Below are 24,000 nucleotides of genomic sequence, written 5' to 3'. Positions count from 1 at the left end.
CTCTTTAGTTACTTTTAACACATTTTGGAACATTAACAGAGCTCTTTGTAGATGTTACTGTAGCTCTGTGTTAGAACCTATGTTTCTTCATACACTATTGTTTTAAAGACTCAGGCTAACCAAGGCTGAATGTACTGTGATGGCAAAGCTGAATTTTCAGTTCAGTTCATTACTTCAGTCCTCAGTACAACACGATCCTTCAGAAATAATTCTAAATATTGCGATTTGTTGCAGTAATCTTTCTTCTTATTATTAACGTTGAAAACAGTTTTTTAATATTTTTGTGGATTCTTTTATGAATAAAAAGTTCAAAACAGCACTTTTTAATGTGTCCTTCAAAAAGAAAACAAAGAGATGGAAACATTGATTACAAATGCAATTTGTTCAGTACTGGACTGGTAATAGTTTAAAATAGTTTATCTGCTGTATATGTTTATATGTATTTATCTGCTTGTATTAAAGTATTGCACCCCTTCTCATGTATTGCCTTTTTTGAAGTCAGTTGTGCAGCATGTTTCTGTGTATGTAGAATGTTCCAGATAAGTCACTTACGATGTTCTGTTTTAGTTTCTATGTTATCGTAGAAAGTTGTCCATGTAAATAGTGAGCAACAAGGCAGCAAAGGGGGTTTTCAGCAAAGCTGTAATCTTTGAGTACTACTTCTGTGCAAAGAATGGCTATGTAGTTCTGTCTCAAAAACCCTCAGTCCCAAAAATGAGCATCAAAAATGCATCACGTTGGCTTTATTTTGTATAACTGTTTGTGAAGGCAAACAGATCTCTTGTAAGACCACTGACATTATATATATATATATATATATATATATATATATATATATATATATATATATATATATATATATATATATATATATATATATATTTTATTTTATATATATAACTATTTGGAAAAGAGACTGTAGGGAAGTAGGAAAATTGAAGGTCAACACACCAAATGTTTTTCCAGACATCTTTGGCATTTCAAATATATGCCATGAAATATTTCCGTACTTCTTACCCTTATCGAAGATTTAATCTTGGAAATAGAATGACAAGCTATGTATTGTGTGCTCAGTTTTCCAAGTAATTTTTATGCATCTGGTTACAACAATGCTGCACACACTGCCTAAAACGTGTTTGTGGTGGTTCCAAATGCACCTGGTTGTCTGGACATGACAGTCTGAGACTGAATTAGTCCCGTCTCCTGTGCATCCTCATTATGGGGTCCAGCTCAGGCCTAGAGTCCTGACCTTGAAGGCCACACAATCATTAGTATGACCGCCTTCCTAATGCCTTGTATTATTAGGGCCATGGTTTCTGCCTCAGGGACGTGCAAATGCAAATCTCCCACACGTTCGGGGTTAAATTTTTCCACCCCTCGTGAAACACAAGCACTCTTACAATGGAGCTTATCCCCAAAGCATATTCCCCACAAAGCGTTCGCTTCTCCCCAGGGTGGAAAACATGGCAAATGCAGGTCCTTCCTTTAGGTCCGATCCCACTTGAGATGTAATTACCTCCACCACAGTCAACCAGAGGGTTTTCTCCACAAGAGGAGAGGATGTGGGCACTTCTTATATTCGTTTTTTCCCATCCAATCTCTTTTCATCATAAATCCTGGAGCTTAACTCGCCCGTGTCCCAGGAAATAGGGCCATCAGGCTAAACTCTCAATGCTGAACCAGGCTAATTCTGTCAAGAGCGACTGGAGTGCTGTGGAGAATGAAAGGAGAGGACTAGTTGGAGATAAGAAGCTGGTGGTGCTGAGGTTCTCATTATTCTGTAACACGTCTGTTTGGCACGGGATAAAGAATTTAAATTTGTTTATTATTGCAGCAGAGATTAGTATGGGTAAAGGAATACAAAATGGCCTTGTCGTTGCCAAGTGCTAGCTAAGCGCCATTTGGTATACAAAATTAAATGGCTTTCAAAAATCCAAAGAAGCAGTCATTTTTAAGCTTGAGTCATATGTGAAGGAAAGAAGGAAAAAGACGAGAGGGAAAAAGAAAGTTCAACACCCCCATTTTTGTGTTGAGTCTGGAGGTCCATATGGTCCTGTCAAATGAGTTTGCACCCGATTGGCAGATCTGGAAAAAAAATCTCTTGGTGGAAATGCTGACATGTACCTTAAAAAAATACTGAGGCACATCCGACTAGCCATTCAGTAGTAATGCTATATTTAAAATGCAATTTCCACAGAAATGACAACCTCCATCACTTTATTTGAATACGGCAGAAAATCACCAAAATATCTTTGAATATCTCAACAACACTACTTTAGAACTCTCCAAAACTTCCCAAACAAGGGGGTGGCTGAAGAACTTTCAGTTGCCACAGGCAAAGTTATGAAAGTGCATCCAAACAATCACACATTTTACATTCACACTGTATTTCTCCCACATGCTGTTTTGTCATGGAGGAGTGAATGTGTTCAGGCATCACAGGTCGGACTCTCTGCTCACTGGGGCATGAGAGTACGCAGAGGGTGAAAGTTCTCGCAGAGTGTCATAAATCTGCATGGCACCTGCTCCCCCGCACTCCTTCGCCGCGTGTTGTGAGGTCAGTGGCACCGCATAAGCTGTACATCATATTTATAGTGCTCATCGCTGCAGCCTGCGTGTTTTGGCAGCTGATGGCAGCAGGGAGACAGAAAGAACCCTTGCGGTGTTTCTGTCGGAGGAAGGACGTGCTTTTAAAAGCAGAGGACGTGAGAGAGGGAATGTAAGAAGTTTGGGAGGTTGGACGTTGGAGCAAGTGAGAAGAAGAGCGAGGTGAAAAGTAACTTTTTGGCCATTACTGCAGAGATCCGTCTCACATGTGAGTTCCAGGTGTTAGGCCATGTCAAACATGTTGTAAATCCACCCGCTTGTGGTGCAGATAAATCCACTTGAAGGGAATATATGAGTATATCCATGCAGTAGCAGATGTTTTTGTACGCAATGTGATTTGGAAAGTAAATGCTCAAGAATATGTCAGTTGTTTCGTAAATCAAACGGAAGCACTGTGCACATTCCTAAATCAATCAAATCAAATTCAAGTGCAGGGTTTTCAATATATTTGTTTCTACGGTTGGGTCATTCCCACCAGTCAAAAGCCATACTTGCTACACTCTGTTAGAATGAATATTTTAGACTTCATTTGAGACTCAATTTTCTGGTGCTGAATTAAAAGCGCCATTTTGGTTTCTTGGGGTTTTGCAAGCTGCAAAAAACATGGGCATCACACCTTCCCAAGGGCAAATGCTAAACTCAACAACAATTGGCAGGTAATTCTACTTTTTTGAAAGACCCTATGTTGTATCTAAGGAAAAATTGGGAACAATCAGCAAAAGTGCCATGTTTTAATCATTACTCAGGATACATATGCTTTGATCGAGGAATATCCAGTTGTCCTTGCTGCAGTGTAGTATAAAGTTCCCCAGGTTTGTTCCCGCTCTTGCTCTGTGGGGCTGCGTTAATAATTCAGCAGGACTGCTGGTGAGGGTCTTGTCCAACAGCTTGCGAGGCACCGATTGGTCGAATCCCCCGTTGTGAAGGTGGGGAGGGCACATGGAAGCCAAAGACAAAGGCACTACTTGGCTCGGTTTCTCTTAGACAGCTTCTCCTTTCATTTAAGCCTCTCCAACCAGTAAACCAATTAAGCCAATTAAGCATGAAAACACAATGCATCTTGTTCTTGCCAGTCTGCATAAAAGATACGGAAAGAGCAGGGGGACGTGCGTGTTTCTGATGAGGCTAGTTAGAGATTGGGACAAGCTGAAAAGTCCCATAGTCATCCGAAACACCATTGTTTCATTGTTAATGTATCTGGATCCTGTCGGCCTGTTACTCCTGGTGCACTCATGCATGGCATTGTGCAAATTAAATGTCATGGAGGTAGGCTCACTGTCAGCATATGTGAAACTACATAACAATTCAGTCCCGTTGTTTTACCAATACACAGGTGAGACGCAAATTCTTACTGTTGTGCAATAATTTTAATTGCAATCTTTACCATTCTCATGCAGCAGTTGGATTCTAGTGTCTCAGTCTCTAGAAAAGAGACTGGGTGCTAAAGGGGATTCAGCCCACGCAGGCAAGCGGAAACGTAACAGCCTGTTTACCCGCTAGCCAAGCTTTTGTGTGTCCCAATTGCGGCGTAATGCAAAGCTCTCACGTTCTTTTGCACTTCCCTCATTTTGCCGTCTGTCTGTTTTTTTACATGTTAGTTGTGGCAGGGTTCTGCATGGAGGGCCTCTCTGAATGGCAAAACAGAAACAGATTTGTTCAGCTCGCCCCCCCAACCCATCCACCCCCAAGTCTGAAAGCACAACACAGGGTTTGTAATGAATGAAGAGAATGTCCTTTTTATGCTGTTTTCTTGCAATTCTAGTCCTTCGTTCTTTGTGCTCTTTACTGTCGGATGTATTTTTGCATTCTATTGTTTGCCCGAGAAACGTGTAGCTCGGTTGTGCCTCACCTTTCTATAGCTTTTTCTTGTCCTTTAAAAGTTCTCAGTATTGGTTAAAAGCATTTTTTTTTTCGGGTTGATGTTTTAATGTGAATCTGTGATTGAACCGTATCCTGGTTGCAACCCAGATGGCCCTCCATGAGACATTCTTTCCCAGTGACAACACTTGCGCTGAAGATGTCCTGAGAGATCTACTAAACCTAGCTTGGTTGTTTCTTAGCCAGGCTGACAAGTCACGGAAGTTTTCTGCTTGGAGGAATCTCTGGGAATGACAGGATAGCACTTAGCGCCCCACAGTGTTTCCCAGCCGGTGTGGCCCCGTGTCAAGGGTCTAAGGGCAGAAGCTCGGCGACGTCCTCACAGGATTCACTCTTCATCTGAGGTCCGAATAGATTTGTCAGTGCCCTTATGAAGCTGCTCTGTGTGTATCATGGCAGACCGGCAGCTGTGTGATCTGCATTCCTGTACTCCACTCAGATGATTTGCTGTCTTTCATTATAGCTGGGTGACACAGCATATGATTTGTATCTTCCTGTTAACTTTTTTTTTCATGATCGCTGAGATTATCCTTTTTCCCTTTGTCCCCTGCTTTTTCAAAAAAATGTGACTATAAGAGTTTTTATAGTATTAGGAAAACATTTTCTCTACAAATGTCTGCCACGGTTGGTTTACAATGGTTTAGGAGATATTATTTTATAATGTGTCACTCAATTCTGTCATTTTGTAAGCATCTTATTTCTTTTCAGCACCCGGAGTGAAAAGGAAGTTTAAATAAAGTCTCTAACTTTGTTAGTAATTAAACATGAATTTGTTCTCAAGGACAATATTTGAAATGTTTTTCATGGGAATGGAAGAGGACAATATTAGTAGAGTGGCATTGAATTGTTAGTTCACCCAAAATTAAAATTCTTTCATTCAATTTCTCACCCTCATGCTGTTCAGACCATGTAAGGACAAATTATATTTTTGATCAAACGTGAGAGCTCTCTGACCCTCTATAGACTAGAGGAATACAGCAATTCAACACCAATGTTCCCAGTTCCAACAACATATCAAGGACATCAGTAAAATAGTCCATGTGACATGCTTTAACCGTAAATTTTACAAAACTACAAGAATAATTTTTGTGCAGAAAGTATTTAAAATATCTTCTCTCAGAGGTTATCGCGATCCGCCATTTTGTTGTTGTTTTTTTGTGCACAAAAGTATTCTTGTAGCTTCGTAAAATTACAGTTGAACCATTGATGCCACATGGACTATTTTACCAAAGTCCTTGCTACGTTTCTGGACCTGGGAACATTGCAGTTACGTTTCTGTCTATGGAGGGGCAGAGAGCTCTCAGATTGTATCAAAAATATCTTGATTTGTGTTCTGAAGATGAACAAGTCTTACAGGTGTAGAACGACATGAGGGAAAATGATTAATCACAATTTTTGAACTAACCCTTTAACAGCCAAAAGACAGTTTCACCCGATAAAGGGACATACATGCATTATATTACTTATTTTTAAGGGTTTAAGCTGGTTTTTGTAACGTTAACGAACAAATCCGCAAAGCCACCCCTTAAATCTCGCCCAAGCTTTCCTGAATGAAATCCCAAGATGCACTACTCCCCCCCCGATGAGATAAAAATGTGACATTTTCCTCTTTCATGTTTGGAAAGCGAGCTTTTCTTCTCTCTATGGGGAGTATTGTTCTTGGAGAATGTTTTTGTTTTAGCCTGTGCTGTTTTGTTAGGTGATGCTGCTTGAAAAGGAGGCGTAAAATAGTCTTAGTCAGGGGGAAAGGGAATGTGTTTCTCTCTCGCTCGCTGCGTGTGTCAAACCCTCGCCCCCATACCGATACAGCCCAGGGTTGATGAGGGGGGTCCGTCCACGTTGAAAGAGATGCCCCAGCATGGAGTCCGAAAGGGACCCCTTTTTCTCTTACCCACACAGAGGCATCACAAGAATAGAGAGAACATCCACCAAACCTTGCTTTGAATGCCAAAAGAGAGCAAACAGGATAAAGGTTGTTATGTGTAATATATTGAAATCCAAAAAAGGGGAGTGGTCCTCGCTGACCATATCGTCCATAGTGTCTCTGTATGAGCTTGGCTCATTAAAAAAGTTCCATCATGTGGTGAGATAAGAAATAAAGCGTCCATGACAGGGAGTGAGGGCGTTTCTTTCGTTTTTGGGAAGATTGGGTCTTTTTTGTTTTTTTTCTTGGATCCCAGAAGGGGACTTAGGAAAGTTGGTGCGTTTAAGTAGATGTTCGATTTACAATCTTAATATAATCGCCACCATGGAGCCCATTAGTTTGGTTGTTTCCGTTTTGGCAATGGTCGTCACGATGGGCGTCCAGCATGGAGGAACTCCAGGAGTTCCTCGCCACGCAAGCCTCAGGAACCCATCAAACCACTGGTGTAAGCGTCTACGAGGAAGCTCGTTAGGAGACCATCACGGCCCCACGGCACCTCGTCATCACTACAGCAAGGCGCATAAATGCTACCAGGTCTTCCAGAGTAAGTTCGTGAATGCATGTGTCTGACATGAGGGTTAGATTAGCACTGGAGTTTTATGTTTGTAACGCTGATTCAAAGTCAATGTACAAGTTGTTTCATGCTGCTAAGAAATGTTTAGCCTTTGATGAGGGTTTAACGCTCGAATGAACAATACGTTAAATCAATGAGCTCAGGTTTTTGAGGGTTTTGGAAACACTACACAGGAGGTTTGATGTAGAGGAACAGAGAATTGTAGTTTGGCTGTCCTTCTGTGTTCTTAGAGGACAGGTGAAGGATGGATATTTGGCTCGGATGTTGGACGCGCACTTCTGTGTCCTCAACATAAAACTGCCACAGCCACCAGTATATCAGGCTCTTTGACACAACTCTGGACTTGTGGTGAAGGTCAAAAACTTGTGAGATAGAATATAGCCACAAATCTCAGGGGAAGCTCAAAGTTCAGCGCACTGTTGTTAAACATTTTAGAGCTATGCCCGCTTAGTGTTTTTTTTGTATTTATTTGCAAACGATATTTTAATCATTCACAGCCCTGTTTGATTTTCCCAGTCCTTTATATTAAAATAGTTAAAAGGAACATATACAGATGTGGCTCAGATCAATATTTCTGGCTTTGTGCATTTTGTCTGTTTCTTAATGTTTGCTCTGGTGGTTTATTTGATTATATTTTGTGAATTCACTGGAGCTGAGGTGAGTTTGGATGAAAAATGCATGCGTGTGCAACAGCTATGTGTTGATTTGATTAAGAGAGCCAGTGAAGGAGGAGTAACGCATGCATACATACATTAATAATGATTATATTGAATTTTAAGATTTAAAGTTACGCAATTGTAAAGTTTTATGCTCCCAAAGCCGTTTTTTCTCTTTCTATAAAATCTCTGTAATTGGCTGCAGTGCAGTGGATGCCGGCAGAGGGCGCTGTTGGGTTAAGTATGGCGCACCTGTCAGACGAAGGCGGAGAGTCGCACATCCCTACAGTACAGTCACTTCTTCGAAAGATCTTTGAAACATAAAATAATAAAGCACCACCTTAACAGAGGCATGTGAGTTCAACAACAAATGAAATTTGGTAGATAAAGGCAAAGACGCACCGCGAAGCAATTTGAATCCAGCCTCTGCAGTAGATATGCAAATAAACCACACCGTAAATCCACATAAATGCGTCGCCTTTTAAAATAATTAAGAGCAAATTATTCTGTTTCACCAAAGCGGGGAATGTCTTTTAAAATGTAAATTCATTAAAGTTTGATCAAACACACTCTTGCCTTGAGGGAACCGTTTCTTTCACGGGCGAAGCCGCGCTGAAGAGGTTAATCAGTGTTGCCAGATCTCGCTGGAAAACTGTACAGAATCTAATTACTTGATTTTTATTTAATTTGCTTTATTGTAGCGTAAACTTGGATAAAATACACAACGGGACTGTAATACCGTATGAAGCGCTGCTTTAAATAAAGTGCATTTTCAATAATACGTCCTTTTACAAAAATATCTGAAATTATTTACATGGCTAACGTATGTAATTAATATTCATGGGGTCATTCTGTGTTTGCCCCCCTTTGATACAGTCATTTTTTATTTGTAAACATCCTGTTAGGTAGCTAATTTGTTTTATGTCTTGAATTACACGGTGGTTTTCTTTTTCACCAAACACATATTATTTACTATTAGCTACTAAATGTTACTGGTTTTACGCGTTTGAGTAATGCGACGTGTACGCGTTTGATGAAAAGACTTCCTTAAAGTAATTAAAGAAAGAATAAATTAAAAACAAGTGGATTGTAAGCGGAACTGGCAACACAGGTCAATTCTCCCTAGGAACGATCCATTGTTCAGACCTCGGAGGGGGAGCCCGGGACATACCATGCCGTTTACTATTCATGCTGTTTGAATGAAGTACCGTTGTTTCAAATCCCCTCAGCCCGAAGTGACGGGGGACCTCAATTCATAGATCCAATTATTGAAACACTGAGGGAAAAACTGAAAGAAGAGGGAAAAACAGTAGAGGGTAAATATTGGAATTGCATCTGAATTGACAAAGCAATGGAAAAGTGGAAGTGATCTACATCCAATGGACTTCAGTCAGCAAATTCTTCAGCATCAGCTTCCAAATGGAAACTGAAGTTTCTGAGTTTGAAATGACTTACTCACGTTGTTTCTGAACGATGTGACACTGGATGCTTTTCTAGGCTGGGGACCTTATTGCAATCAGAACTTCGGAAAAGAGTTGGAGCTCTTTGTTTTTCACTGGCTTTCCGTGGGATCTTCTGGGATGCGATCGGCGGATACAAAGTGATCAACTCTGCGCTCGCAGAATTATTATTCTTTCGGGGGTCATTTGAACAAAAAATCGCACGGGTTCTCCTCGCTTTTTCGTCCCCGTTCGTTTTTGGACTCATGGAGCGCGCGTTTGAATACGAATAAACTGGATTACCATCAGATCGGGGACCTTTAAAGAAAAGAAAAAGAAAAAAAAAGCGAATTTGCGGAACACGCAAGTATTCTGGAAAACAGAAATATATTGCATTGGGATATTATGAAGGATCAAAAAAGCACAAAACTCTGATTTATTATTTTTTTTTCATCTTTTTTTTATTGTTAATTTTTGCGGATTACACACAGCTCTCTAAAGGCGAATAGATCTGAACGATGACGGGGAGAGTTATTGCATTCGTGCTTTATTTCGCGGTCACACACGTTTGCACAGGTACGTACTTTTAGTTTTGAACGAGCGCTTTCAGCAAAGTTTCTTTACGTGGAATGAGGCGAACGCTTGACATTTGCGCGTCCGCGCGAGTCTGTTTCACACGGGACGAGCTGTATCATTTAACTCTGTTCAAATGCTCGTTACCTACTCGAAATGATCACCAAGTTATTTTTGTACACCCCCTCCATGTAACAGTGGCTCTCGCTGAAAAGCGTTATCATGGCATGCTTGCTTAAGAATCAAAACGCTTGCTTTGCTTTAAGATCACAGACTTTAGTGAAGCACACGGGAGTTAGTCTAAGCGCAACTGAGGCGTAAGTTTTATTTGCAGTGGCTTTTAAAATCTGTCATTGAGGAACCGCCGGCCAACTCTAAAGACCTTTTAAAGTACAGGAAAAGTGAACGAGTCTCTCTTTATGATGCTGTCTTGTCAGTGTTGGTTTAAACCAAAGCCAGTGACATTTTTTTTTACTTCAGTCAGCATTAGTTACAGCGCTCCCTTGGTTTTACTGGAAAAGTCGTGTAAATCCTCGTTTAGGAAGTGTCTGAACCCTTTATGAATTGTATTTTAAAGTTGATGGCGTTAAGTGATGTTTATAAGTGCGTTAACTTCCTTAATGTGTTGTGCTAAACCCGTTTGTCTTGTTCTTGTGAATAAGAAAATCATTTGTTGCGTTAATCAAGCATTTGGGCAAAGTTCGCTTTAAGTCTCTTAAGTTTATATTACTTTATTGTTCATCCTTCATTGCTTTGCCATTATTTTTTGCATTCGCCGCTCTCATCGTCAACCTCCGGCTCGTTAAGGATCGGTCGTTCAAGTCGTTATTTTTCTATATTTGTATGTGCTGAGGTTTGTTTCCAGTAGCTCGGTTTAAACCGTCTGTGCCCAGACCGTCCCATTCTGAGATCACCGTCCCTCCTTCACTTTCCAGCCCCTGGCAGGCCCGGGTGGAACTGCTCCGAGCTGAGATTTTGACAGAAACCTTAAGCCGAATGTAATAGACCTGCATAATCCCGGTTGACGTCGCCCCTGATCCGCTTTCTTCGCAAATAACTGACTCTGCTAAGCTCTGCTAAAACAAACTCTGGGCCATTTTATCTGCGAACCTGGTAACGCTGTCACAGATTTAACCGGATTCCTGCTTCTTTGAGTTTTCGGGCATGTCGGCATAGACCCGGCTTGCTGTTTTTGAGGAAACGTCCCTGTCAGGCAGGTCCCATTGACTGAGAATGGGTCTGTTTGCAATGCTGCTTTAACAGCGTGATTTAAAGAGACAGTCTGGTTTAGGAGGCTGTTATGACTTAAACCGTTGATTGCTTTATTTTATTGCCTCGGTTTGCTTTGTGATTATCGTTGAGCCCGAAGTAATTGTGTTCAAGTTAAAACCTGGAAGAATATTATAGCTTTAAACTAGAGCGTGTCATTTTAAGTCCCTTTAAAACGCTCTCTCGTCATTCAGCTTATGCAACAAAACAGATTTTAAAGCTGTAAAAAAAATTAATATATTTTTTTAAAATTTACATACTTGTAGTTTCAAACGTGTTTAAATTTTTCTCTTATTTTAAAAGTGAGAAAAAAATGTAAAAATGTTTTTAAACGGTGTAGTTGCCATAGCTCTCCATAGTATTTATTCCTCAAACAATGAAAATCAATGACTGGCAGTTGTTCGGTTGTGTTCTTAATAACATTATCTTCTGTGTTAATAAAAAATTAAGTTTTGGAAATGGTTACAGAATGGTTACAGAATGTTCGTTTTTTTGGGTATACTGTCCCTTTAATTAATTAGGCCTAATTAATAATTGCAGTTTGCTTGAGCATCCCGGCTCAACCAATAGCATGAGTTTGGGGCGGGGCTATCTGTTTGCCCACCCAGTGGCAGATATAACCTATTCGAAGAATTATTATTTTGTGTTCGGTGAATAAATGACACACTTCACATCTTAAAAATGTTGTGCAATTCCGCATACAGAGATAGAAAAGAGAGCGAGCGAGAGAATGAGAGTAACTAGATGGATTTACAACTGCAACCGTATAAATAAAACATAAGGCAACAAATTACAGACTTTTCACGTCTGCCAGTGATTACAGATGAAGTGATTGCTTGATTAATGTAATCAGAAATAAACAGCTTAAATCGTGTCTATCAGCGAGCTGAAACGGAGAGGAGGATTGTTGAATGAAGTCGTATTCCGCGACGGAAATTAATTCGGGGAAAAGCATGGATCGCTTTCCCATGTGCCTTGCTTGTATTGAATTCCGATGGAGTTGCTCTGAGAATTAGCTGCGGGCCGCACCACTGCTGAGAGGCATCTGCGCATTGAGGAAACAGTGTAGCGCTTTAACAAGCACCCGCAGGGAGAAAGGTCAAAGGTCGAGGTTCGAACTTCACGGTAGGGCTCATCTTCTCTGAGAGATGGAGAAACACGTACTCTTCCCGGTCGCGTTCAGGTGCACGGCTCTGTAATTATGCTAGGCATTGTAAAAGTATGTGCTATCATTAGATCTGAAGACAACCGTGTCAAGGACGGCTCTTGTTTTTGGCATAGTCAGCAACGCAGTTCGTGATTCGAGTCTTAACCACCGCGCTTTACAGTCAGCTGGATGACTTCAAGTGCCGTTGAAGGACGTGGCGACAATCCCAACTTCAGATCGAGCGAGGAACCGGATGTTTTTGCCCAAGAGCGTTGACATATGAGGAGCTGGTGTTGATTCCTGGCTACTGAGCAGTGTTTTCTGCTTGTGACAATGAATGATGGTGTTGTTCTAATTCTTGTCTGTTGTACAGTGAGGCCTGTGAGGACTTGCTGATTAGCTCATGGCTGTTGTGAGGCTGGGAAATGATAGTTAAGACAGAGCACATCCGTCATGTGGCCCTGATTCATGTCTCACCGCAGGAGCCCGTTTTATTACTGTACGTCAAACTGTCCCTATTAGAGGCTCGAATGTCATCTGTCAAGAATTCGCCAGATCTTCCATGACCTCTGAAAATCAGCAGCGCTTAACCCAAAGATGCAATATGTAATTGATAAAACATCGAATCGAGATTTTAAGGCTTGTGTCGAAGACAAATTAAACTGTTTACGGCCACTTTAAAGAACTTTAAAGTGGCCGTAAACAGTTTACCAATACTTCATGCATGAATATTTCAATACACAAAATTGCGCAGCACTCAAGAATGAAACATCATTTTGCATTTAAAAAATTATGCATGCACCTTTTCCCCCTTTTTTTACATTTAAAGAAATAAACTATTGTAAATATATGTAAATTCTGTCATCATTTACTCCAAAATCATTTATTTGCATCACCAGCCTGGTTACAGACTTTCTTCAAAATATCTTCCTATATATATATATATATATGCAAAAGTATCATACTGTTTTTTTTTTTAAATGATTTCAGAATTGTAATAATTAAGTTTTAGGTATCGTAAAATAAGTTTAAATCCTAAATGCACTAGCATTTAAGAAAGATAGTTTTTACATTTTTTACATTTTACTTTTGCTCACACTGTTGAGTGCGATATTTTAGCAAATGTCAAAATATCTAATTATTTTAGTTTTAGTAATTAATGCAAAAAACCCAAAAGCTAATAAAGTTAATAATTATGGTAGTTGATTAAAACAGTTATTAAAACAGTCCATTTTGGTTGTTAGTGTAGCATCTCAAGCTGTTTTAATCAGAATTGGCAAATTATTTTCTGCATGCAGCTTTTATAATAATATTGTTATAGGGACTGGAATATTTCTATATCAAGCTTGGCGTTCATAAACTAGTGCCATATAGAGAAAATGCATGTTTTAGTTTCTTTAAAGTTTTAGCCAACACTTTATTCAATGAGCTTCAGTCCTTCAAGATTGCTTTAAGTTATCTTTTTGTGTGACATAAACATTACATGTACAAACATTTAGGTAGGCTGTTATTTCAGGTGATCAAAGAAGCATCACGCTAAATAAATAGTCAGTTATATGGAAGTGGCCAGTTACTGAAACACTCTAAAAGGCATATCCGGCATTTTTTGTAAAATCATTGAGGCATGGCATTCATCTTCTTTTTTTCAATCAAACAGGTTGAGCCAGGTAGCAGAGACTGTAAGCTCAACAAGATGAACTGTACGTGTTTGCATGATAGAAGCTAAACGGGGAGCTCTTAAAGGAAACACAGAGTATTTGCATCCCCACAAAGTACTGCACATGTCCTCTGATCCTCAGAGTGGGTGTGTCCATATGCATGCAAGGCAGCAGAACAGAGAAAGAAAGAGTAAGAAACAAAAAGAAAGCACGAAGGAATGTCTTGGGAACGCAATCCATCACGTTAACCCCTGCAGTGCAGCGTGGTGGAAGTTGGGATGGATGGTCTCCTAAGTGCAGATAATAAATTGTCAGTGTCTGACGGGGCACAGCAGGCACCAGAGGCCAATTAATGGCCTCTGTTCTCGCAGGTGAGCGATGTTTCTGTCTCCAGCGCTCCTTCTCTCTCCGCTCAGGACCTGCGTGCTGGCCTTGACGACTCACATGTGGCCTAATGAAATGATGTCAAGATGATGAAATCCGCGCGCGGTAGCGCTTGCAATAATAACGGTAATAAGAACATCATCAGCAGCTACAGCGCTTCTAATAACGAAATTGAGGGAAAAAAAGCCAATTTTAAAAAAAGAAAAAGCAGTCGTGGCGATTTCCCACCAGGAAGTAGTCTTTGAGAACAGGCCAAGGGATTAGTAACCCTGATCCTCACACACCTGTGAAAAATGACAGCGCCCACTGAGCTGTGTGCACCACGTTCACCTAAATCCCAATTAACGTCTGCCTAAACCTAATTAGGCGGAATTAAACGACATGGTGCTTCGGATTAGGGGCCGAATGGTGGCTTTTCAAATCTACACAGAAATCTGCAGGGTGGGATGGCTAGATAGGGGTTCCGTACCTTTTTTGTACCACCTCCATGTCGTCTTTTTTAAAAACTGAACTTACCGATCTGGTTCTCATTTTTAAAATGAGCATGTGAGAGCTGTTTAATTGGATTAATTAGCAGATGAATCCGACATCGATACTTAGTGAAGCAACGCTCCCAATGATAAAGCTTCACGGGGACTTGATGCCCCATGCGGGTTTGATTCGAAGCCCTTGGGATGTCCTTTCCTGCGAGCACGTCTGCTTGTTTATATCTCCCAGCACTCTTGTGGTATTTTAAACCCTCGAGGAATGCAAGCGTACCCCTTGGGCTGTCACAGGGCCAGCGTGGTGATGAGGGGTAAAGAGCGATGCGGTGCGGTGCTCGCTGCGTCGGAGTGTCTGGGAATGAGCTGAGAGATTGTCAGAGTCACTGGAATGACGTTTAAAGGTTGGAAAGGGGGCGTTCTTGATGCCTCGATGGTCTAAAAAGCCTCCCAGACCCAAGATTATAGGGAAAAGGAGTGTTTAGGATGGCTCTTGGCTTAGATCGCTATCTGTTCAAAATGAAAATGAGCTGAGCTGGAACATACGGTTGTGATTAGACCGAAAAATCTGTGTCATCTCGAATCAACGTTTGTTTATCTGTAATTCAAATGTAATACGGAGCAACATTGCAGTATTTTTTTAAACTGTTTCTGATGTGACTTTGAGCAGATTATTGTGGATTTCATGTGTTGAACTTAATTTAATGCATGTTTTTACATTTGAACACTTTTCAGATCATCTGAGGATTGATATTTGCATCACAAAAAACAAATTGCATGTAGATGTAGAATTCATCATGGTAATCACGCTTGACCCCTCAGAATGTGCTTTTAGATGATCTGAACTTTGCATGCAAACTCATGTGAACATTGGATTTACGTTCCAAATGTTCTAAAACCGCTCAGGCGCATTATTTCACAACACTGCACGATTTTTTCATCTTTTCTAATGCTATCCCAATGCTGTCACTGTTTTGAATGTTCTTCATGCACCCCCCCTTTATTTTGACTGTTTTTAAGACTTGCCTTTTTGTTGCCGGTCAGTGCATTGCCTTTGACAGATAAAGCAAGCCGACACGCAGAAAAGCCCAGTGGGGGCTGACACGGGGTTCATGCATTGTGTCGTCTCAACGGGGTAATTGTTAGGCCCAGAGGAAGGGGAGGGGTTTTCCATGAAGGACTTGGGGTCCACAATAGCTTCCCAAGGGAGTAAAAAAGCAGACTGAGCTCTGTCCAAAAACATAAACAGCAAAGAGCTGCTTTTCTGTCACTGTTACATCTCACATCTCGTCTACATTCTTGAAAATAAAGGGTCTTTATTGGCGTCTGAGATTACATAAAGAACCTCGTAGCCTTTTAATTGGACAAAAAGGTTCTTTAGATTACTAAAATGTTTTACACGCAAGGAAAATAATGTTTTTTAAGAACCGCTCAGTGGAAGGTTATTTGAGGAACATGAAACAACTGTAAAAAATGTGAAAATGTAAAAGCAGAGATTTTAGACACGTTTCTTGGGATGAAAAGTAAATGCATGAGCACGCATCACTTGGAAAGATCTTGAAAAATACAGTGATCATCATTACTCTCTTTGGGCTCAGCTCAGGTTTTATTGGGTTGGATGAGCTTGTAGGCATTTATACATTCGTAAAAACAAAAGGTTTTTTATTGCCGTAGATTGTTCCATCCATGGAAACTGTGTTTCTGCATGGGAAATGGGTTCTTCAGTTTTTCGTAAGTAAATATTGGTTCTTTTAAGAAGAAAGGTTCTTTGGGGAGCCCAAAATGGTTCTTGTATGAATTCACAGTGTAAATCGTAAAGTAAATGCATTGACATGCTTTACTTGGAAAGATTGTGATATATGGATTTGTCGTGTACAAAGAGACACATCCGCATTTCGGCATGTTTTGCAGCGCTCAGCAGAACTCGCTTTGGGCTCAAGTTATCCCACCTCAGCCTTTATTGGGTTGAATGAGCTGTACGCTTTCTGTGGCTCATTTACAACCTAAAACCTAGTGTTTTCAGAATCTGAAAGATGGCATTGAAGGCCATTCCTTCTCTGAACCCCCCCTCGCCTTTCACCTCTTTCTCTTTCCTGACAGGATCAGCTTCCCAGTGACCATTCTATTTGGGAAAGCCTGGATACACTTTTGAAATGCTAACGCTCTCCTTTGGAGGTGTCGGTCTGGTGGGGAGAGTTCAATCAAAAGACTTAAGAGAAGGGAATTAAATTAGCTAGGAAAAAGAGGGTCTGCTAATTAGTAGATTTGAAAACACGGACCCTCCTCCCCCTCCTGGTTTGTTCACCTTCACACATACACAGGCTACCTTTGATCCCCTTCAGCCCTGTTGCATTGTGGGTAAGTGATTTTCCTCAATTACGGGGTCTTTTCAGCCCTCCCCCTCCTATTTGTAACTCTGCCCGGTCTAATTGGTCTTCTACAGGAAACCTAGTCTGTGGAATACAAAATTTAGCTCATTTGCAAGTGGACCAGATCAGTTTGATACAGTTTGGCAGGCGGTGATGAAAGCGATGTAGATGATTTTAAAGATTGTTTTAGGCCCAGACTTTCATAGAAAGTTGGTATTCTTTGATTTCCCACCTCATGCTGGGATGCTTTACCTGCTGATGAAGAAGCTTTCAGGCCAATTTGAGTGAGAGGCTTGATCAGCATCTTGAAGAGCTCCTTGCCCCAGGGCTAATCCCAGAGCAGACAGGGTGTAAAGCAGAATAGCGAGCTCCCCAGACAGACAAGTCCTCAAAGAGGGGTAATTATCCAAGACTTGACCTTGAAATTGTAGCTAAGGAGCTGCTATATGATGTGTTATCATCTCTAGAGTATAACCATAGAGAAGAAGTGAAGGAATTTTATGTGTTTTCTCAACAGAATATGTGCACAAGTACTTGCATATGATCCTATCAATCTGGTCTTTCAAAAGCTGTATTCAGATTATGTGAGACTTGACCATAAAATAAGTGAAATATTTGGTTTTCAGTGTCAAAAACCAGACAGCAATGTAGAATTAATGTGAATTTTGTGCAGCGATCTTAATACACATTTTAAATGTTTAAAAGCTTAAAGACAAACTCAGCCATATACAGTACATTTCCAACCAAATATAGACCTTTATTTAAAAAGAAAAGCTTATTTGAAGCTTGAACTTTACATGTAAAACCATGTTAACATGTGAAGTATTGAGTTTACATGTCAAATATTCTGAAACAACGTGAATTTGAGCACAATGTGAATTTAATGCGAGTTTAATGTGGTGAACTGAATATGAATATCTGTTTAAAGATTTGACATATGCATTAAGACATGCTTAAAGTGTAAGTATTCTTAACGGAAGCTACAGAAGAAAAAAACGTAAAATTCACATTAATCACATATTTACACTTGAAATTTGTTTTCAGATCATTCAGGGCCATCACATGTGAATTTATGTTTTAAAATCACGATTTTGTCTAAATTATTGTGAATTTTGTGTGTTGAACATAACATGCACCGTCACATTTAATCAGATTATGCAAACTTTGCATGTAGAAACATATCAACGCGAGAAACATGTCAAATTTTCCAAAAATAGCATGTGATTGTGTAAGTTGCTGTGAAATTCATGCATTGAACTTAACATGTTAATTTGCATTTAATATGCTTAAAGATTTTGCATACTCAATAATATAATGACAGATGTGCAGCTAATTCTGTAAACAAAAGCTTTCATAAAATGAATTGCATGAAAGATGTCAAAAGTATGTTCATGTGTATAGATTTGGATTAAAATAATTAATCCAATTTACCAACCCAACCCCATCTGAATTTGGCTCACTTACAGCATTTGCACGGTTATCAGAAACCAAGCAGAACAAATTCTATGTTCCTGAGGCTTTGTTCGCACTGTTCTCAGATATTTGAGGTCTGTGCAACAATAAAAGCCCTAATAGTATAATGCTAGCGCTGTCTGGCCGCTAGCCAAACAGATCCTGTCATAATCTGTGAACTGCTCTTACACCTATTGTTGTCGCTAACTGAAACAAAGAATTTTGGCTTGGCATTAGACCCTCGCTAGAGAAACCGTTCCACACGCTCGGATTTCGGGTTGGCCTGCGCTTTGCTGATGTAAGACAAGCTGTCTGGCGAAGGTCCCTGGTGTGGGCACTTCTGCTGCTATGCTAAGGATTATTGCAGCCCCTGCGTTCCTCTGGCTGTATATCACTTTGAGAGCTTGCGGCATCACAGCTAATTTTCAGACTTGATTTTTGTTTTCTTCCCCTACTTTTAGTCTCGATGATAATAATTATTGTCTCAATAATCACTTTCTCATGCTCCTCGTCCTTGGTTGGAAATACCAGAATGTTAACTTTGCATGGTTGCCATGTTCCTCGACCGCAAGAAATGAGTCAACACAGACACTTTTTAAGCTTTGTGGCACCCTGCAATTTATTTATAAAAATAAACCAGCCATTAGGCTCACGTTTAGCTCCTTTTTAGCTACGTTTCGTTCCAGTGATTTTGACGTGAAACATGTTTGCTTGGCATGCACGGTACAAACTAATGCTAATGTGAGGTTTTTAATGCATACTGGAAAGAAAACCTCGTCGCGCTCTCGGCGATGATTGGCAGCGTTTAGTCTGCCGCACACGAATCTTTATATGTGGCATAAAAGAGGGATTTTAATTGAGAGGAGAAATGTCAGACTTGTTGAAGTGGCATCCTCGGGGGACGTATGACATTCATGGTAGCTCCCGAGTAATTACGGGCAGACAGGAAGTTGCGTGTTGTAAATGCAGTCTTTCTTTTTTTATGTGTTCTCAAGCAACTGGAGAGGGAACAGATGGTGTCGTGCCGTCTCAGGCGTGGCCGCCCGGTTTTGATGCTTACCGGGGTAGAGTGTCAGTCTTCAAAGCGCTGGACGTCTGGACTTTTAAAAGAATCCGCCGCTCACAGTTTCGATCTCTCGGAATAATCCGCAAAGAATTACGGTCGTAAAGTTACAGCACACAACATGCAGTCATAAAGCCATGAAGAGTCATTCATTCGGTATCAGTGAACCACAGAATGATGCGCTCATCAGATTAGCTGGAATTCCCCTCTCCTATCAGCTGTTAAACATGAGGTTTAAGCAATCATTCGAGCAAAGTCTTCTTTACGGGGTTGAAATATTAACTGCAATTCGCACGCCAAACTGTAATCACACTTCTGCGACCCAGTAGCGAACCCTGAGGCACTCCTACCAGCATCCCGTGTCCTTGTCATGTACTGTTTCCCAAAAACCGTTATAGGTTGTAAGCCATCAGATAAATGCGATATGTTACCCGACTTCCATTACACTGCAATCTCATCTGCCATCTCCTAAATGATATTTAAAAGGCATTCAACTTTTTCCCCAGCCTCTTTGCCTGCCATGCTTATGTTTCTGGCAACTTTACAGACGTTGTTGTTTTTTCTGTCTTGGCTTGGAGCCCTGAGTGCCATATTCATCTACGAGTTGATGGTGCCAAGTGAGGGCTCGGGTCAAGTTGTCTTCCCTCTGAGAGGTGAGACTGGAACAGAAAAAACACAGAGAGGAAGCTTGACCTTGGGAAGATTCAGATCTGCTGTTGAATCAGATGTGTTCTAATTGTATTTGAATACATGGTGCAGTAAAGCAGGCAAAAGTGGAAAGATACAGAGCTGGTAAACATATATTGTGAGTAGGAATAGGTTGGATATGTATTTCATCTGAAATGGTGATTCATAGATTTTTTTAACAAAACAGGGATTTTTGCTAAGTATATCCGGAATATTTGAAGAGTTAATAGGTTTTGAAGCAGCGTATTGATGTGGGCAGTTTGATTTAGTCAGTGTCGTCATTGAGATATCAATCAGTTTATTGAAGCAAACCGTTTAAACTTATTTAAATGATTGGCTGAATCATTGACAGAAACATTACAACTTTTTAAATTATTGATTGACAATTTGCACTGATTGGATTCATTAAATTTGTGCACTGGGCAAAAGAATAATTAAACCTTGCATTGATTTACAGAAGTGGATGGTTTTAACCTGTCTGATTTGAATCATTGACGTGACCAAGTCAGAGTTTCTGTATATGTCAATTAATTGAAGCGAACTGTCTGAACTGATTTGAATCACCAAATTTGAGTTTTAAATAGATTCATTGAACCATTTGATCTGATTTGAATCATTGAGGCAAATGAGCAGATCTGACTACAACTGGTTTCAGCTAAATTGAATCATTGTGTTAATCACTGAAGCGAACAAATTGAATTTGCAATCAATTCATTAAAGCAGACAGTTCGAACTGATTCACAAGAAAAGAATTCAGCTTAGCGAAATGTTTAAATGGGTGCTAGAAGATATTTTCCTGAATCTTCTCGTTTTTTTCCATATTAAAAATGAAATGGAATTAAAAAGCTGCCAGATTTGAGTTGGATTGGGAGGTGAAGCTGAGAGATGCACTTGCTCCATCCCGCTGAGTTGATGGGAATTTGGCCTGCGTTTTTTGGCACGGGTTTGTGAAGTCTATTTAAACGACTAGAACATCCTCTGTTGGGAAATGAACGTTTCACAGTCTTAATTTATTCTTGTGTGTGGTTCTCCAGCTAGTGGGAGTTGTCCTGATATACAGCACAGACATTGGTCAAAGTCACTCGGCTTTGCCTCAATGGAGAAAAACAAAAACAAGATGTAATTGGCAGAGCGCTTCACTCACACATCTCCCTGTGTGACTCTAAATCTCTTCACCACACACACACACACACACACACACAGCACGCACAGGATCTTCAGCCTGAGTGCTGCCCCAAGTTTAATTTCAGATACCGTTGTTTTACATAAGCCAAGTGGAGATACTGTAGTACAGACATCACAGCCATCCCCTGAGTATAAAAAGCGTTTTCACACACTGAGAGGTCTCGTAAATACACACACGAGGGGCTGATTTAATTGTCAGCGGCGGAGAGGAAGAGTGACAGCGTCTCTGTGTGACACGAGCGTCTCGAATATTCCATCCACTGCTGTATCCAAACAGACGTGGTCTCCCTCATCCACTAACAAGCGGCTGAACCCCGCTGCTGTGAATTTTCGGAGTTCGAGGACATGAGGACGACAGGTGAATTATTTATATGTGAGGAATATGATGCCGTCATACATCCCTTTTACTGATTTGTCATTCAGAAGAAGCCAGTATGCATCAGAGATTTTGTATTGCCTGACAGTGGCATAATTCCATATATTTTTTTACGCAATCTCTGACTAGTTTGACAAAAATATCTCCCATCAATATCCAAATGTTTGATTTCATTTATTTGTGCAGTAAATAGTATGCATAAAGTGCAGAGCTTGCACAAGTTGTGATTTTTCTACATATTTTGGCTAATGTTTATTTAATTGTAGATATGATAACTGCATGCACCATGTCTATTAAAGCGCCCCTATTATGCTTCGTAAAAGGTTCATATTTTGAATTTGGGAGTCTCAAACAACAGGTTGACATGCATATAAAGTCAAAAAGCACTTTCTTATAATATGCCTTTATTCTGACCTTATTTGTTGGACGACTTCCAAACGATTCGTTTGACTATTAATTTTTGCAAACCCCTACAGTGATTGGTCGATTTCATTTAATGCAGTGTTTGTAAGCAGTTCTTTAGCACCTAGTGGCAAAGAACGAATTAACTTTTTTCATTCAGACCAACGTGAAAAGTGGGAAGGCAATATGATAATGTTTCATTTGGATGTCAACATGAAATGGCTTGGGACTTGTTTCAAAAACTTGTTTCAATGATTAAGAGTCAACCCTTTGTTTTGAGATTCAATAACTTTACACACAGTGCAGATCTAAAACTTTGCAGGATGTTTTCATTTACATAAAGCCGTGTTATGCATAAAAGGTCCATAATAGGAGCACTTTAAATGCTTGATTTTTTTGGACAATTTTTATTGTGTATAATATGGGCCCTTTTTTTTTTTATTACATTTTTCTAATATTTATTTTTAGTTTTAAGTGTGCAGTAGAGAGCCGTGATCCTCAGTTCTCATACAGCAGCAGAGATATTCAGAGTGACTTCTGAGTGTCACACATCACTAGCACACTGTCACCGTACACATCCACCGTCGTCTTCTCGGGAAAGCCTCAGCCGTTCTCCATCTGTTTCTGGGTGTCTGTTGAGATTGACTGGAGCCAGGGGCAGAGAGACTGCTCTTATTGTTTCAGCCCTCCAGACTGGGGGGCCCCTGGGCAGGATGGGCCGCAGTCTCCCAGAGGAGCCCTGCTTCTCTCTCCGGGCTGCCCCTGACCCCCACAGCCAGAGGAGACCCTGCGGATCTGTTTCACAGCTGACAGAGGCCTTCCTCTCCGGGCTCGCCTTTGTTTCTGAAATCCTCCGCCGGCCCCAGATGGGACTCGCGAAGATGGACGTTTCGGCTGAGGCCGTGATGCGAATTCTGAGTTTGAAATATGAGGCTTGGCGTCTGCGTTCTGAAGAGCTCGAACAGCGCTTTCTCGAATAACGTCAAATGACAGAGAGTGGCAGTTCGCTTTTCTGAGCCCTCTGATCTTAAGTCTGGTATATAGTGCATTTTTTCTGTCCTTTACAATCATAAACCATACTGTATGAGGCTGTCAGACTGTACGAAAGAATTTTAGAAGTTTGATTAAGCATTCGTCACATTCTGAGGTCATCGGTATGACGTGCCTTCTCACCTCAACCCTAACATGCTCATGCGCTATTTGAAATATTTCGAGTGCGAACGAAAATGAAAGAATCTGAATGTCCGGAGTTTGTCAAGCTTAATGCTGATTAATAACACATTTGTGTTCTAAATTGAGAGGAAAAGATAATGTTAGGATGAAATTAATTAAATATATGCATTGAAATTTTCAAAATGAACTTATGCATTGAATGTTTTTAGATTTTTTTTTATTATCAGTTTATTATTATTATTATTATTATTATTATTATTTGTATTTATTTTATCTTTATTTTATTGTTTTTTATTTTGAAAAGTAAAACTTTTTTATTATGCAATCTCTTATTTTGTTGAATATTTTTATTTAATAATAATAATAATAACAATAATAATCTTGTACAAAAGATTATCTAAAAAAGACAGTAAAATGTATTAAATATGAGTACATATAATTATATAATCGCAGCAGTATTGATGTTTTATCTAAAGGTTACAAGGCTGTGATCAAACTTTTTCTCAGCCAGATCTGAGCTTAGATTCATCGCAAAAGCCATTAATTTTCCGTTTATGTCTAAATTTTATAGTGTTTTAATTAGCTGGGATACAACAGACAAGAAATGCCGGTCGAGTTCACCGATCCCTAGCATTCCAGCAGATCCACCCCCTGGTTTTTACGACTCTTTGACTGTTTTACGACCAGTACAGGTGTTGCTAA

The 24,000-nt window shown here is 40.2% G+C and overlaps 1 protein-coding gene across 4 annotated transcripts in view; it reads left to right on the top strand.

Moving 5' to 3' along the window:
* robo1 (roundabout, axon guidance receptor, homolog 1 (Drosophila)) overlaps positions 1-24,000 on the top strand; it is a 286,379-nt gene that overhangs the window by 84,007 nt on the left and 178,372 nt on the right. The window lies entirely within an intron of this gene.

This window comes from Puntigrus tetrazona, chromosome 15 (assembly GCF_018831695.1).
Source record: "Puntigrus tetrazona isolate hp1 chromosome 15, ASM1883169v1, whole genome shotgun sequence".
NCBI classification, from domain to species: domain Eukaryota; kingdom Metazoa; phylum Chordata; class Actinopteri; order Cypriniformes; family Cyprinidae; genus Puntigrus; species Puntigrus tetrazona.
This window is presented reverse-complemented; position numbering and strand designations above follow the sequence as displayed.